This window comes from Ipomoea nil, unplaced genomic scaffold, assembly GCF_001879475.1.
Source record: "Ipomoea nil cultivar Tokyo-kokei standard unplaced genomic scaffold, Asagao_1.1 scaffold0268, whole genome shotgun sequence".
NCBI classification, from domain to species: domain Eukaryota; kingdom Viridiplantae; phylum Streptophyta; class Magnoliopsida; order Solanales; family Convolvulaceae; genus Ipomoea; species Ipomoea nil.
In genome coordinates this window covers 3,648,491-3,664,411 of record NW_017616696.1, presented here as the reverse complement: position 1 = coordinate 3,664,411, position 15,921 = coordinate 3,648,491, and positions in this window count along the sequence as shown.

The window sequence follows — 15,921 nt, the reverse complement described above, 5'->3', positions numbered from 1 at the left end:
CACTAAACCCCTGCCTATGGCCATGTTCAGAACGTTTGTGTCTAAGCTGGGCATCCAAAATTTGCATGCGCCACCTTACGGGGGGGTGTTGGAGAATAAACAAAAGGACTGAATAGTCTTTTTCCTTTTGTTCCCTTTCTTGATCTGTTATAACCGCTTCTGCGTCCAATGCCCAGTGTACATATATATGCTTTATCATCTGCATGTAATATACTTTTTGACCTTTGAATAAAGCTCAACTCCTTTTTCTCCTTTATCTCTGCTTTTTACTATTTGCGACATTGAACTTTATATGAAAAATAATTAAGTATTTGAACTTTAAAAAGTTGCAATTAAACATATCAACTTATGCCTTTTTTGTACATATATATGAGACAAAAATCCACTTTTTCACCCCACTAAAAATCTGTAATACTTACGTGTGAAGCTGCAAAGTTTTTTCTTAATAAAACAAAATGAAATATATATGTCGGCGCCAGAGCAAATCATTTCTTCAAATTAAATAGAAAAAGACAATTGATTGGTCGCCTTCTTAATTATATCAAGGAAGAAGGTAACCAATTGGTCACCTTCTTCCCTAGCTAGCTGCCTTCTTCCCTCAGATCGACAAAAAAGGCTACCGGTAGTTGTCGGAACCTTTAAAAAATATTAAAATATTTCTTTTATCGATGACCTGTTGGTTACTATAAAAAAGACTTAATTGAACAATATAATTTTATGAGTTCAAGTTGCAATTTTAGAATTTAGGGGTCTAATTATTTGATATATTTTTTGGTATAAAGTTCAAACACTTATTGATTATTTCCCCAAAAAGTATTATATTTTCGCTAAAAGATATTTCATGTTTTACATGATACAATCTTACATGAAACAAGTTGCTATGATAAAAGCATATAATGAGATTAGAATATCTTTTTAATTTAATTTAATTGTCTAAAATTTTAGAGTCGATAGAATGATTTATTTATGACAAAAATTTGTGTGAGGTCGTTTCTCGAGTCTTAATCTGTGAGACGGGTCGGATCTTTGATTAATGGGGTCAAAGATCCGATTCATTAATTAAAGATTTGACATATTAATCAAAGATTCGACCCGTTTCACGAATTGAGACATGTGAGACAGTCTCACACAAGTGTTACCCTCTATTTATTCATGTTATGATGAAGACAATGAATGATTGAATGAAGGAATTGTGCTTCTTTCTTGTCTCAATTTTCTCCCCCTACCCCACCCACAACTCTCCTAAGGAGTTTACACTTAAAATGTGTTATCTGCTACATTTTTTTTTAAAAATAAAAATTAAAGACGTATCAATTAAATCTCCAACATCCCCAACATGTGCCAACTACTATGTAGTATAATGACATCCCGGTTATTATTCTAAATGGATGGATGGCTTAGAGGAACAGATACTACCTTGTAAAGAATTAGGAATAAGGTTCACTTTGGCCACTGAACAAAAAAAAAAAAAAAGCAATTAGGCAACATTCCAAATGTATGCAATTTCACCTGCTAGCAGGTTACATGTTGACGTGAATAATGACTTGACATTTTTTTTTTCTAAATTTTCTTTTCATTTCTTCTTTTTATTATATTCATTTTTTTAAAAGATATATATTCAGTTTATATAATAATTAAGATGTTAATAAATAGAATGAAACAGGATCCCTTACTACTACTTCCGAAAATATACTTAAACATTCTAAATTATTCCACTACTTATTCTTCTTGCCCTTTCAACATCTTAATTATTATTATATAAAATATTTCATTCTATTTATTAACAACTTAATTATTATTATATAAACTGAATATATATCTTAAAAAAAACTAAATATATATTGCAGCAGATTTTATGCAAGAAAAATGTTTTTAAAAATAAAAAGAAGAAATAAAAAGGAAATTTAGAAAAAAAAATGTCAAGTCATCGTCCATGTCAACATGCAACCTGCTAGATGGAGTGTTAACCTGCTATCCGGTGAAATTACATACATTTGGAGTGTTGAGTGACTTAATTGTATTTTTTTTTTGTTCAGTGGCCAAATTGCACTTTCACGTTTCGTTCAGTCGCCAATTTGAACCTTATTCCAAATAATTATGAGTATTTCAAAAAAAAAAAAAAATCTCCATCAAATATATCAGGTATGTGAGCTAGAACTGCAATTGATTTATTCACTGTGAAGGTAACCAATAAATAGAATACAAAGCATATTAAAAGGGAACTAGTTATAACAAAACCACAAGACTAGGCCTATACAAAACTACTAAAAACTAAGTCTCAACATCAGGTTAGTAGTAGTTGAGTGCTCCTTGTTGTTCGGATCTTGACCGGATCCGAGCTTCCCCGTTCCCTTCCAGCTTTTCTTGTGACTTCGTCTTTTCTTTGTCTTTCAAGTAGTCAATTACATTGCCATACTGTTATGGGAAGCGACATAGCGGCCTGCCGGTTTAGTGCCCGTTCTCGCCCATTTCCTGCCTAATCCCTCGTCAAGCGGAAAGCGAGATCGGATCCTAGCCGCCGCATCAACAGGATCTTTACCAACTTCCAAATATTCTATTTTAGGGGAAGCCAAAAAAGGTGAGCGCCTAGCGCGAAAGCTTCGGCAGTGAATCACATGTAGAAATATCAAAATGTTTCATCATCGAGATTTGTGCTTGGTCTTTCGCCTACCGAGGGTGGGATGGGTTCTTGTAAGGGTGTGGAGCCGTTTATAAAGTGGTTATTGAGAAATTAGGTTTCCTGGATTTATGGTAAGGGGTCGAGTTCTAAGAGTTTTCTTCTCCCTTCTCACGTTCACGCTTTATAAACTTTGCCTCTTCTTTATCGATAGGATTCCCATCATTGAAAGTCTACGGCGAAGGAGACAAGGGCGAGGCGATCTAACATTCTTGCCAATACATTATCTTCATTTTGCTCCGGATTGTAATCTCTAATGAAAAATATAGCTCCATGAGCAAAAGCTCCTGTCATGATGAATCCTGCAATATACTGGTGATGGGTATATAATGCAGCTTGAGTAGCAAAAAGTATTTGCCTGGTGTTCAGTGACTGGCCTTTTCTTGTCGAATGTCCCATGCTTTCCGTTGGTCAACAACCAACCACAACTCTCTGTTTAGAAAGATAGCAACCATCCAGACTTATGCCGAGAATACGCTGCTAGAATAAGTTGTTTGAGAATAGGGTGTTCAAGCATCTCCTTCTCGCAGTGCGCCTGGTGCAAATGGCTTTCTTTTTTCTCATGGGCGGCCCCTCTCTTCTCATCATATTAAAGGAGCGCGGCTCTGTATGAGGCTCGTACTGCAGAGCAAGCGAAGAAAACGGGACAGAGGCTTCTGCGAATTCGGCTTTAGCTTCTGGCTACCAAGGATCTATGGAAGTGGAGGCTCGTCCCCGGTCAATATTTGATCAAACAATAGGGGGCCGTAGCAATTGGCCAGTTTCCTACAGTTGACCACAAACATACAAAAGAAAACCAAACAAAGATAGTTAGCATAAATAGGACTCCAGTAAGCATCGGAGTAGTCTTTACTCATGTACACTGGTAGATCGCGAACCACTAAAATAGCTTTCCATATGTCTTGTACTGTTAGAAATCAAAGGGCTGACGCGAAAGAACAAGCAACGGCTTCTAACGCTACAGACGCCCTTGCCCTAAGCCCTCGGCGCTTGAGAGGACAAAGAGCCCTTGGAATTTCTCCCTCACCTAAGAAAACTGCTGCTGATCCTGAGCCCCAAAGCTGCTTCCAAATTAGCTACGTAGGTTTAGAATTTCCAACAAGGAAGGAAGGGCATAGACCTGGTGGACTGGGGGTCTTGTCTTCAAGACTTGCGTTTTCAACTTCTTTTCTTCAGTTTTCGACTTTCCGAAGCGGGGGTTGGCGCATCTCGTTGAGCGTGGAGAAGTATTGGGAACCCCAATTTCGGTGCTAAAGCCCTAAGAGCGGAAATCCCCCATCCAAAAGACTAGCAACATATTCGTCGCAAACAGTATTTATTTGTCGTCAATTTTTTTTTTTTAAAAAATAATTCATTAACCAAATAAATTTATTTCTTTTCTTATTTTCTTAACATCTTAAATATTTTTTTTTATATAATTAGCCTTTTCTATTTAACACAACACGTACGTGTCTACTAGTATATAGTGTGATTACACTTTTGTTACCATTCCAAATGGGTGGTCACAAGATCGAATCTCGATGGTGAACAATGATTCTGTGGGCTAAAGAAAATTGAAAAAGTATATAACAAATAGTACATTGTAAAGAATCATGAGTGTTTCAAAAAAAAAAAAAGTAATACAACACGTAATGTAATTTTTAAATAGATGAATTACAAATATTAAATTAAATATTGTAAAAACTGAATTTAAATGACTTGAAGGTCAACATTTGTTAATTGAATTAAATATAAAATGAATTAAAATCAATGAGAATAATAATAAACCAAGAATACAAGGCTAAATGAAGGTAGAAAATATTTGCTACTAAAATATTTCCTAACACACTCCTAGTGTTCGCCTCGCAAGACGACGATGTCACGATGGCACGATGTCGTCGTATCTCTCCATATGATCTTTCTCCCGGTGATAAGCTGGGTATGCTTCTAACCCAAGTTGTTCTGAAGGGAGATAATTACGATGAGTGGTCTAAATCTATGAGACTTGCTCTTCGTGTCTGGAAGAAGTTCGGATTTGTTGAAGGATCTATAACCTTGCCTGAACTTGATTCTGATGATGTGGATGATTGGTAGACGAATCATTCATTGTTGGTATCATGGATACGTAACACGATTGAACCAATGTTGCGTTCCATGATATATCATGTTGAACTTGCTTCTACTCTTTGGGATGATTTGAAGGCTCGTTTTTCTTTCATTAATGGGCCCAGGGTTCAACAACATAAGCGCGAGTTGACGAAATGCAAACAGAAGGGTCTCACCATAATGGCCTATTATGGTAAAATGAAGAAATTGTGGGACGATCTTGTTGATGTGGATCGTTATCCTACTTGTGTGTGCAAAAATTGCACATGCAAAATTAATGCTGCTCTAGCCGAAAAACGTGAAGAAGAGTGTGTTTATCAATTTTTGATAGGCCTTAACGAATGGGAGTATGGTTCCATTCGCTCACAACTCCTATCTCTTGAACCCCTACCTATTGTGAGTCGGGTTTATAATATTTTGGTCCAGGAAGAGACGGCTCGTGTCATGATCCGTGGTACTAAAGGAGGCACTGGTGATGCCGCAGTGTTTGCCACTATCAAGGAGATTACATGCACCAACTGCAAGAAGCCCAAACATACTATTGACACATGCTTTAAGCTAATTGGCTATCCGGAAGGATGGTCAGGTGGTCGAACCGGAGGACGTGGTGGCCGTAGAGGAAGCCGCGGCAGCAGCCGCGGCGGTGGGAGAGCTGGTAGGAACGCCGGTCGCGGCATACCCGGGAAACATGCCAGCGGACTGGTGACAGCCCATGTCGCAGCCACCGAATAGTCTTTCACCGCTCTTCCGGACTTCGAAAAACTTACTCCCAAGCAATGTAATACAGTTCGTCATGCCTTGTCTTTGTCTCCAACAGGGCCAACTTTGAACAAATCGTTGTCAGGTATTTCTTTACCTCACTGGATTATTGACATAGGGGCATCAAATCACATGACGGGGAACATTAATTTATTGAGTAATACTAAGCAAACGAACCCTTGTAATATTAGCTTGCCAGATGGAAGCTGGGTTATATTAGTGAAATCAGGAACGGACTGTTTGACGGATAAATTGACTTTGATGAATGTTTTATTTGTTCCTATTCTAAGTTGCAATTTGATATCTGTTTCCCAACTGACGAAGGACTCGAAATGTGAAACACGTTTTACAGACAAATCTTGTGTATTACAGGACCTAAAGACAACGATTGGCGTGGGTGAACATAGAGAGGGACTTTACTACTTCAAACAAGATGGAAAACACAAAGCGTTTAATGCGGTTAAGGAGCATAGTTTTGATTTATGACATAAACGTCTTGGACATCCCTCATCTCGTGTTTTATCTTTTGTTCCTTTAGCTGGCTCTGTTAAGAATAGTTGTTTAGATAATAAATGTTGTGAGATTTGTTTACGCGCTAAACAATCACGTGCAAGCTTTCATATTAGCATTCATAATTCTAGTGGAATTTTAGACATGGTGCATTGTGATTTATGGGGTCCGTATAAAACACCAAGTCAAAATGGATCTACATTATTTTTGACAATTGTTGATGATTATTCTTGCGGAGTTTGGATATATTTGTTGCACTCAAAACGTGATGTGGTTCCTATTTTCCAACAATTTTGTGCTATGGTGACTCGTCAATTTGAAAAATATGTCAGTGTGTTCAGAGTGATAATGGGACAGAGTTTGAAGGGTTGAAAGAATACTTCCGTGAATACGGAATAATATATGAAACATCTTATGTCTCCACGCCTCAACAAAATGGAAGCGTTGAACGAAAACATCGTCACATTCTTAATGTGGTGCAGCCACTCCAATTTCAGGCTTCTCTACCAATAAAGTTCTGGGGCGAGTGTGTTCAGACATCAGCATATCTCATCAACCGGACACCCTCTTCATTGATAGGGGGGGGGGGGGGGGGGGTTGCTCCGTCATGGTAGAACAAGGACGACGAACGCGTACTCCTAGTGTTCGCCTTACAGGGCCGAGGACGGCGAACGCGTACTCCTAGTGTTCGCCTTGAAGATTAGGTAACATACACAGTTATTGGAGCGCCCGACACGTTGTGCAAGTATCCCATCACGACCTATATTGGGTATGACAAGTTTTCTTTGGCTCATAAATGTTATCTTGCTTTTCTTGATACCGAAGTAAAGCCTAGAAACTTTCGCCAAGCAATTCAGTTTGAACCATGGAGGAAGGCTATGCATGCAGAAATTGATGCTTTGGAGAAGAATGACACATGGACTCTTATATCTGCTCCCAGACACAAGAATCCAATTGGGAGTAAATGCGTCTACAAAATAAAAAGAAAATTTGATGGAAGCATTGAGCGCTACAAAGCACGAATAGTGATATTCGGCAATCATCAAGTTGAGGGTCTTGACTACAATGAAACATTTGCCCCGGTAGTAAAGTTAACGACTGTTCACACTCTTTTAGCTGTGGCTGCAACGCGTTCATGGGAGCTACATCAAATGGACGTACATAATGCGTTCCTTCATGGTGACTTAGATGAGGAAGTTTACATGAGACTTCCACGGGGGTTTGCACCATCACTTTCCGATGTGGTGTGCAAACTCAAGAAGTCTCTTTATGGGCTGAGACAGGCCCCGCGGTGTTGGTTTGCAAAGTTGTCAGGTGCTCTGAAAAGGTACAGTTTCACACAATCCATATCTGATTATTCGTTGTTCTCGTTGCGCAGTAATCATGGTGTGGTGCATGTTTTGGTGTATGTTGATGATCTTGTTATTTCAGGAGATAACACAGCTATGATTGCCAAGTTTAAATCCTACTTGGCCTCTTGTTTCCATATGAAGGATCTTGGTACTTTAAAATATTTTCTTGGCATAGACGTTGCTTGGAATTCTTCTGGTATTTTCCTGTGTCAAAGAAAATATGCCCTTGATATTATTTCTGAGACAGGTCTACTTGGTGCTCAACGCTGGGTACTCCTATGGAACCCAATCATCGTCTTGCATTGTCTGAAGCCCCACTTCTTAATGATCCCGAACCATACCGGCACCTAGTGGGGCGTCTAGTTTATTTGTCAATCACCCAGCCAGAGTTAGCCTATGCCGTCCATACTCTGGCTCAGTTCTTGAAGGATCCCCGTAATGATCACTGGAAAGCAGCGCTTGGAGTCGTGCGCTATCTAAAAGGAAGTCCCGGTCAAGGTATTTATCTATCCGCTAAAAATAATTTGCAGTTAACTGGTTGGTGCAATTCAGGGCTGCAGTGACGTCCGCGACGACGGCGTACATCGGACAAAGGAGCTAGATTTAAGAACCTGGCTCTGATACCATGTTACGAAAAAATATGAACTGTATATTTTTGTTCTACCATTACAGAGGATAAACTCCTATATATGCAAACTATAAGATAAAGAAAATGAAACCAAATCAATGAGAATAATAATGAACCAAGAATACAAGGCTAAATGAAGATAGAAAATATTTGCTAGTAAAATATTTCCTAACAAATTCTTTTATTATCTCTCGCTCCTAGACGAGCCATGAAAGTATTAGTCATGCACTACATTTGTATAGGTCATGTAGTAAGTAGAGGGGGAACCGGGTGGCGAGTGGGGGTGGGGGTGGGAGGGGGGAGGGGGTGGGAGTGTATCCTAGGTGGATGTAGGTGATACTATGAGTTGGTTTACTAATAATCGGATGAGGGGTAGTACCAAATACCAATCGTTATGTTATGGATCCGTGTCCAGCATGCATTATATTGTGGACACGATAAAGGTGCTGTTAGTGATACCGTTATCTTTCACTTTTTCTTTTTTAAGAAAAAAAAAATTTCAGACCACTTCGTTATAGGAGTATATGTTCATAATTTCATCACTATATGTTCATAATTGTAAATTCATAATGTCAGAGCTCTGTGTTCATAATTTCATAACTGTACATTCATACTTCCATAATTGTACATTCATAATTCTGTAACTGTACATTCATAATTCAATAACTGTAAATTCATAATTTTCGAAGCTCTATGTTCACAATTTTAGAGCTCTATGTTCATAATTTTATCACTATATATTCATATTATAAATTCATAATGTCAGAGCTCTGTGTTCATAATTCCATAACTGTAAATTCATAATTCCATAACTGTACATTCATAATTCTATAACTGTACATTCATAATTTCCTAACTGTACATTCATAATTCCATAACTGTACATTCATAATTTTCGAAACTCTATGTTCATAATTTTAGAGCTCTATATTCATAATTTTGTCACTATATGTTCATAATTGCATTGTAAGTTCATAATGTCAGAGCTCTGTGTTCATAATTCCATAACTGTACATTCATAATGTCACAAACGAATAACGCCGTTAACGGCGAGACAAAATCAATTTTTTTTTTTTTTTACTGAAATGTCGCGTTTTCCCTGAAAACAACGTCGTTTTAGACTCGTGTCCACATTGTCACGAGTCCACAGCATAATTTGCGACCAAATAGAGTCTGGTTAATAACTTTAATATCTATAAAAATTACGTACTAATAGTGGAACACATAATAATCCTAAAACAATTTCATCATCTGAATCAGTATGGAAAGATCATGTTCTTGCAAACTAGAAATCTCCTTCAATACCCATGATAGAAGTCTATAGAAACTGAATTTTTTTTATTTTAGGTCCATTAGGGAAATCAAGACAAAAGAACAAGTAGGGCCATTATTATCTAACATTTAGACAATGAACTTATTTTCAAAAAGATCATTTACTTATAGGTATATGTTCCAAAAATATAAATTCTTAAACATAGGACTAGTACATATTGCAATCTAACCATTAACAAAATAAGGTCTTAACACAAGTATACATGTAGGCTGTAGCACTAAGAGACTATAGACACCTTAATAATTATGATAAATCTCTATTAGGATTGATTGAGACTAGCATTGCTAATGGTCCTGGTTATTTCAATTGTTTTCCTGATTTCACAATCTCATTATTAGATCCTCAAATAATGAAGATATTGACTTTGGAATATTAACTCACAGTACAATTATAAAATGATAGTTGGATCACACATTTATGAAGTCCTTTATAAATTACAATATAGAGTCATGAATAAAGATTTATGCAAATGCTATAAAAACTAATAGTGGAACAAACCAACTTAATTGGCGTGAGTGGCTGTGCACTCTCATCCCTTAAGAGAGGTCGGGAGATTAAACCCTTCACGTATGAAAAAATCAATTTGGCTATCTAGCACTTTGCCCCTTAATTGGGTTGGCCGAATCATGTTGTTGCAAATTGCAAACCTCCTTCAATATCCATGACATAAGTGTATAGAAATTAAAGTAATTTTTTATTTTAGGTGCATTAGGGAAATCAAGATTAAAGAACAGGTAGTGCCATTATTCTCCAATATTTAGCCAATGAACTTATTTTCGAAAAATCACTTAATATATGTCCCAAAAATATAAATTCTTACACATAGGACTAGTACAAATTGCAATCAAACCATTAACAGAAGAAGGTCTTAACACAAGTATACACAACACTAAGAGACTATAGACACTTAATTATGATAAAACTTGCTATCATAATTAGGCCTAGGAGTGTTGTGGCCTAGGCTTTCCAGGATAAAACTTGCTATGATTCAATGCTCATCCGGCGAAACACAGTATGGCTAAAGAAAGAGTAGAAGCAGAGAGTTTTGAGGCTAACAAGATAAACTTTCTTTAAGGCACCCCCCGCACACGAGCTCGGCCTTGAATCAAGCCTTTTCCAATCTCATCTAGTTGGAATTTGATTTGCACCCCCCGCGAGAGAGAGCCTCTATGCTATACAATTCTACAAGCTTCAAAAGAGCTCTTGTATATAAGGGGGGCAAATCCTCTTTCCAAACCAATGTGGGACAAAATCTCACTTTTTCCCTTCATTTTCCAACTCAAATGGGTCTACTTTGAGAATCAATATCTCATTCACCCATTATCCGTTTTGAGCGTACAATATATCGATCTCTTCGTCTCACTACGAAGAATCCGAATCCACTTTGACCCGACCCAAATCAGAAGTGGACCCCACTGATAATTGTACCACAAAATAGTCACTTAACATGCCATTTTATGCTATTTTTCCAACATATCGTTATATATATATATATATATATATATATATATATATATATATATATATATATATATATATATATATAGGGAAGGGTTCAGGTGCGGGTATGGCTTCCCGTGCGGTTGTGCGGTTAGATCTGAGTTGTTGATCAAATTTATATCAACGGCTCAAATCAATAAAAATTAAAAAAAAAAAAAACGCGTGTCGGGAAGAAGATAGCGCCTACACAGCGTCTACACAAATGATAGCGTATGCACAACCTCACGCACATTAAGTACAAACCTCACACACATTAAGCACAGCCTCACGCACATTAAGCACAAACCCCACGCACTTTAAATATTAACTCACTGATTTTAAGTTTCAACAACTATTGACATTAAGCACAACCTCACGCACATTAAGTACAAACCCTACACACATTAAGCACAACCTCACGCACATTAAGCACAAACCCCACGCACTTTAATATATTAACTCACAGATTTTAAGTTTCAACAACTATTGACATTAAGCACAACCACACGCACATTAAGTACAAACCCCACACACATTAAGCACAACCTCACGCACATTAAGCACAAACCCCACGCACATTAATCACAGATCCGCTCACCTTAATTTTGACCTACATGCAAAAATTACAAAATTGCCACCGCATTTTTTTTTTAAAATTTTGACAATTTTGGACGTTGATTTAAGCGAGATGAATGGTCCAGATTAAACCACACAACCGCACCTGGGCACTCTAACCGCACCAGAACCTAATTATATATATATATATATATATATATATATAGCACAAAATAGTCGACCTCCACTGAGGCTCGAACCCACAACTTCTCACGTAAGAGAAAAATTTGATGCCATTAAACTACAAAGTCCTTGTCATATATATATATATATATATATATATATATATATATATATATATATATATATAGTTAATACCCAAAATCGTCCTCAACTATAGTGGTTTTTCTCGATTTCGTCCTAAACGACTTTGGTGACCTAATATCGTCCCAGACTTTTGTGTTTCGCTCAATTTAGTCCTCCATTTGTTATTCCGTCAAATTGGTGTTAAATTAAGGGACAATTCAGTAATGTCAATGTTGATCTCTCTTTACTTTCAACTTGTGAAGTGTGAAATTCATATTTCTTGTACGAATTACACGCAGAATTACTCCCGGACCTGCAAATCAAATTTTATATTCACAGTTTTAGGAGTAATTCTGGTAGTAATTCATAAAAAAAAAAAAGATTTCGCAGTTCACATGTCTATGAGTAAAGAGATGCCAATATTAAAATTACTGAATTGTCTATTTATTTAACATCAAATGGACAAAATAACAAATGAGGGACTAAATTGAGCAAAAACACAAAAGTCTGGGACTAAATTGAGCGAAACACAAAAGTATGGGACGATATTAGGTCACCAAAGTCGTTTATGACGAAATTGAGAAAAACCACTATAGTCGAGGACGATTTTGGGTATATATATATATATATATATATATATATATATATATATATATATATATATATATCAATTGCTTTCCTGATTCCACAGTCACATTATTACATCCTCAAATAATGAAGATATTAACTTTAAAGTATTAATAACTCACAATTATAAAATGATAGATGAATCACACATGTATATGAAGTCTAGCCTCTGTGATTCATGTTCATTTGAGTCACCATGATTTACATCCTCCCAGATGCTCTGTCGGGTCGGGGTGTGGGGGCCCTTAGGGTTGGTGTTCAGCCTTTTGGAAGAAGTCTAGCTTTTATAGATTATAAAATATAGAGTCGTGAATACAAACTTATGCAAATTAAATGCTATAAAACATGATAGATTGGTTGGCCAATAACAATATTTTGGCCATCCAGTTGACCAATCCCAAGCTAATTTGATTGTTCAAAAAATCATGCAACTGAAAGATATAGAGCTCATAGAGAAATGGATCTTACCATAAAATTTATCATAAAATACAAGATCCTATGGGTTTGTAGAATATAATTAAGATACAAATGTACTCGATCTTTTAATAAAAACAAAAAGTCAATTAAATGTTTACACAACTAGTTAGGTTCTCAACTTTTGACATAGACTACCCTAATAAGTTAGATTCAAGTACAACAAGAAATAGGTCATATACAAAACTTCACCTCGAGGTTGAGATTTATGGAACAAATTAAAGCTATTTGAGAAAACTTGTAATCCTAGTACTAAACCTAACATAGAACCATGCCGCCATAGAGAATGAACTTTTGTTTATCCTTTTGAGGAAGACAATTTTACCATCAATGTCCTCACTACAAAATGTATCCTAGATACATTCATACTTAAAAAAATTAATGACAAAAGAAAATAGAGATAATAGAAAACTATTATTTTAATTTTGTTACTGACCCCCACTTATCCTAGATACATTCATACTAAAAAAATTTAATGACAAAAGAAAATAGAAAACTACTATTTTAAATTTTTTAGTGACCTCCACTAAAACTCAAACCCATGATTTCTTATATAAGAGAGACACTTTAATTTGTACGACTAAACCACAATGTTATTAGCAATTAATTGTGTTTAAGCATACAGATATCCCAAATAGGAAAAATCATTATTTTGGTCCCTTAATTGTTTCCCAACTGTCAATGTAGTCCTTAATTTTCAATTTCAATCAATTTGATTTTTGAATTGTTTAAAATTTTGTCAATTAAACACTTTTAGGGACCAAATTGACGAAATTTTAAAAATGTGAAAATTACCATTTTGGTCCCTAGAAGGGTTCAATTGACAGAATTTTAAACAACCTGAAGATCAAATTGGTTGAAATTGAAAACTATGGACTACATTAACAGTTGATAAACAATTGAGGGAGTAAAAATTGTGATTAACTCTCCCAAATAAAATACAACCTATAATTCATATCGAACTAATAAATGAAAATTATAGAAATGCAAGTAGAGAATTGTATTTACAAAATAAGTGGATCGGAGTAACATTTCTCTCCGTGCTATTTATAAAACAAATGGAACACATTAAAAAAAGCTTCATAATTATATTTGTGTGTCAATATCATTAAAGAAGTGAGGCCAGCAATTCGCCACAATGGTCTTAGACATCATGAGAGCTTGAATTAAGTACAATCGTTAATGCGTTGGTTGCTGGACACGGGTAACAAACGGCACTGTTATCTTCTTCTTTTTTTTTTTTTTTTTTTTTTTTTTTTTTTTTTTTTTTTTTTTTTCTTAATTTTAGACTACTTCGTTATAGGAGTATATGTTCATAATTTTATTACTATATGTTAATAACTGTACATTCATAACTCCATAACTGTACATTCATAACTCTATAACTGTACATTCATAACTCCATAACTGTACATTCATAACTCCATAATTGTACATTCATAATTTTCGAAGCTTTATGTTCACAATTTTAGAGCTCTATGTTCATAATTTTATCACTATATGTTCATAATTGTAAATTCATAATGTTAGAGCTCTTTGTTCATAATTCGATCAATAACTGTACATTCATAATTCCATACTGTAGATTCATAATCTCATAACTGTAGATTCATAACTCCATAACTGTAGATTCATAACTCTATAACTGTACATTCATAACTCCATAACTGTACATTCATAATCTTCGAAGCTCTATATTCACAATTTTAAAGCTCCATGATCATAATTTTATCACTATATATGTCCATAATTGTAAGTTCATAATGTTAGAGCTCTGTGTTCATAATTTCATAATTGCATAACTGTACATTCATAACGGCATAACTGTACATTCATAATCCAAAAAAAAAAAAAAAATAACGCCGTTAACGGCAAAATGCGCGCGATTTTTTTTTTTTTTTTTTTTTAACTAAATGACACATTTTTTTTGAAAAACGACGTCGTTTTGGGCCCGTGGACACGGGTCCAGGGCATAATTTGCCAATTAAGTAAGAATTGATTTTTATAAATATATCTATAAATTAATTAGTAAGATCATAGTGGACAATTAATTAATTTTTAAATTTTTGCTTCACTAATTAAGTATAATGCTATTAGTCAAGCACCATGTACTCAAATGACATGTAGTGATCTCTCTTATGTGAGAGGTTATGAGATCGAACCAAGTAAAGGCGTTGTTGACTCTTTGTGCTTCATTAGGTTGGTTGAGAAAGTATATTTAAACATATACTATAATGCAATAGAGTCAATTGCATTCAAAAAAAAAAGTATAAGGCTATTCATCTATAAAAATTATTCTTTAATATTTTTCTCAATAGCATAGCATTGATTTTTTCTAATTTTTTTTTATTGTTATTAATTATTTATGAATTAGTGAGTCTCACTATAAATTATTATTAAAGAGTACGTAATAATTGAGGAAAATTTTACTGCGTACCATGGTCCATGTAGTAGCGTGGAGCGCGAAATAAGTATCATTTTTTTTTTTTTTTGAAAATAAGTATCATTTTAATTATACTGAAGTTTCATTTGGCAATATCATATTGCTCTATTTTTTTTAGTTTCATTTAACATACACACTAGTTTCATTATAGCAATACTAAAGTATCATTTTAATTCTATTACAGTTTCATTTGATAATATACATCATTGCATGAACATGATTTTTTACTTTCATTTTTCACACACACTACTTTAATTATAGTAATGCTGAAGTATTATTTTAATTACACTTCACGTTCATTTGACAATAATGTTAGGTTATTGTATGGACACTGAATTTTAGTTTCATTTTTCACACGCACGTACTAGTTTTAATTTATTATAACAACACTACAATATCATTTTAATTATACTACAGTTTCATTTGACAATATACAATATTGAATGAGCTATGTTTTTTTAGTTTTATTTTCCATACACTAGCTTTATTATAGCAACACTAAAGTATCATTTTAATTCTACTACAGTTTCATTTAACAACCATAGTCCACATAACACTATGTGGACCATGATCGATCTACTACTGTATAACAACTGAATAATTAACAATAAACAATACAATAACAACACTTGTGAGTCCGAATAATTTGACTTAGTCATAGGTGATTAGGGCAAGGAAAGTGGCATTTATGCT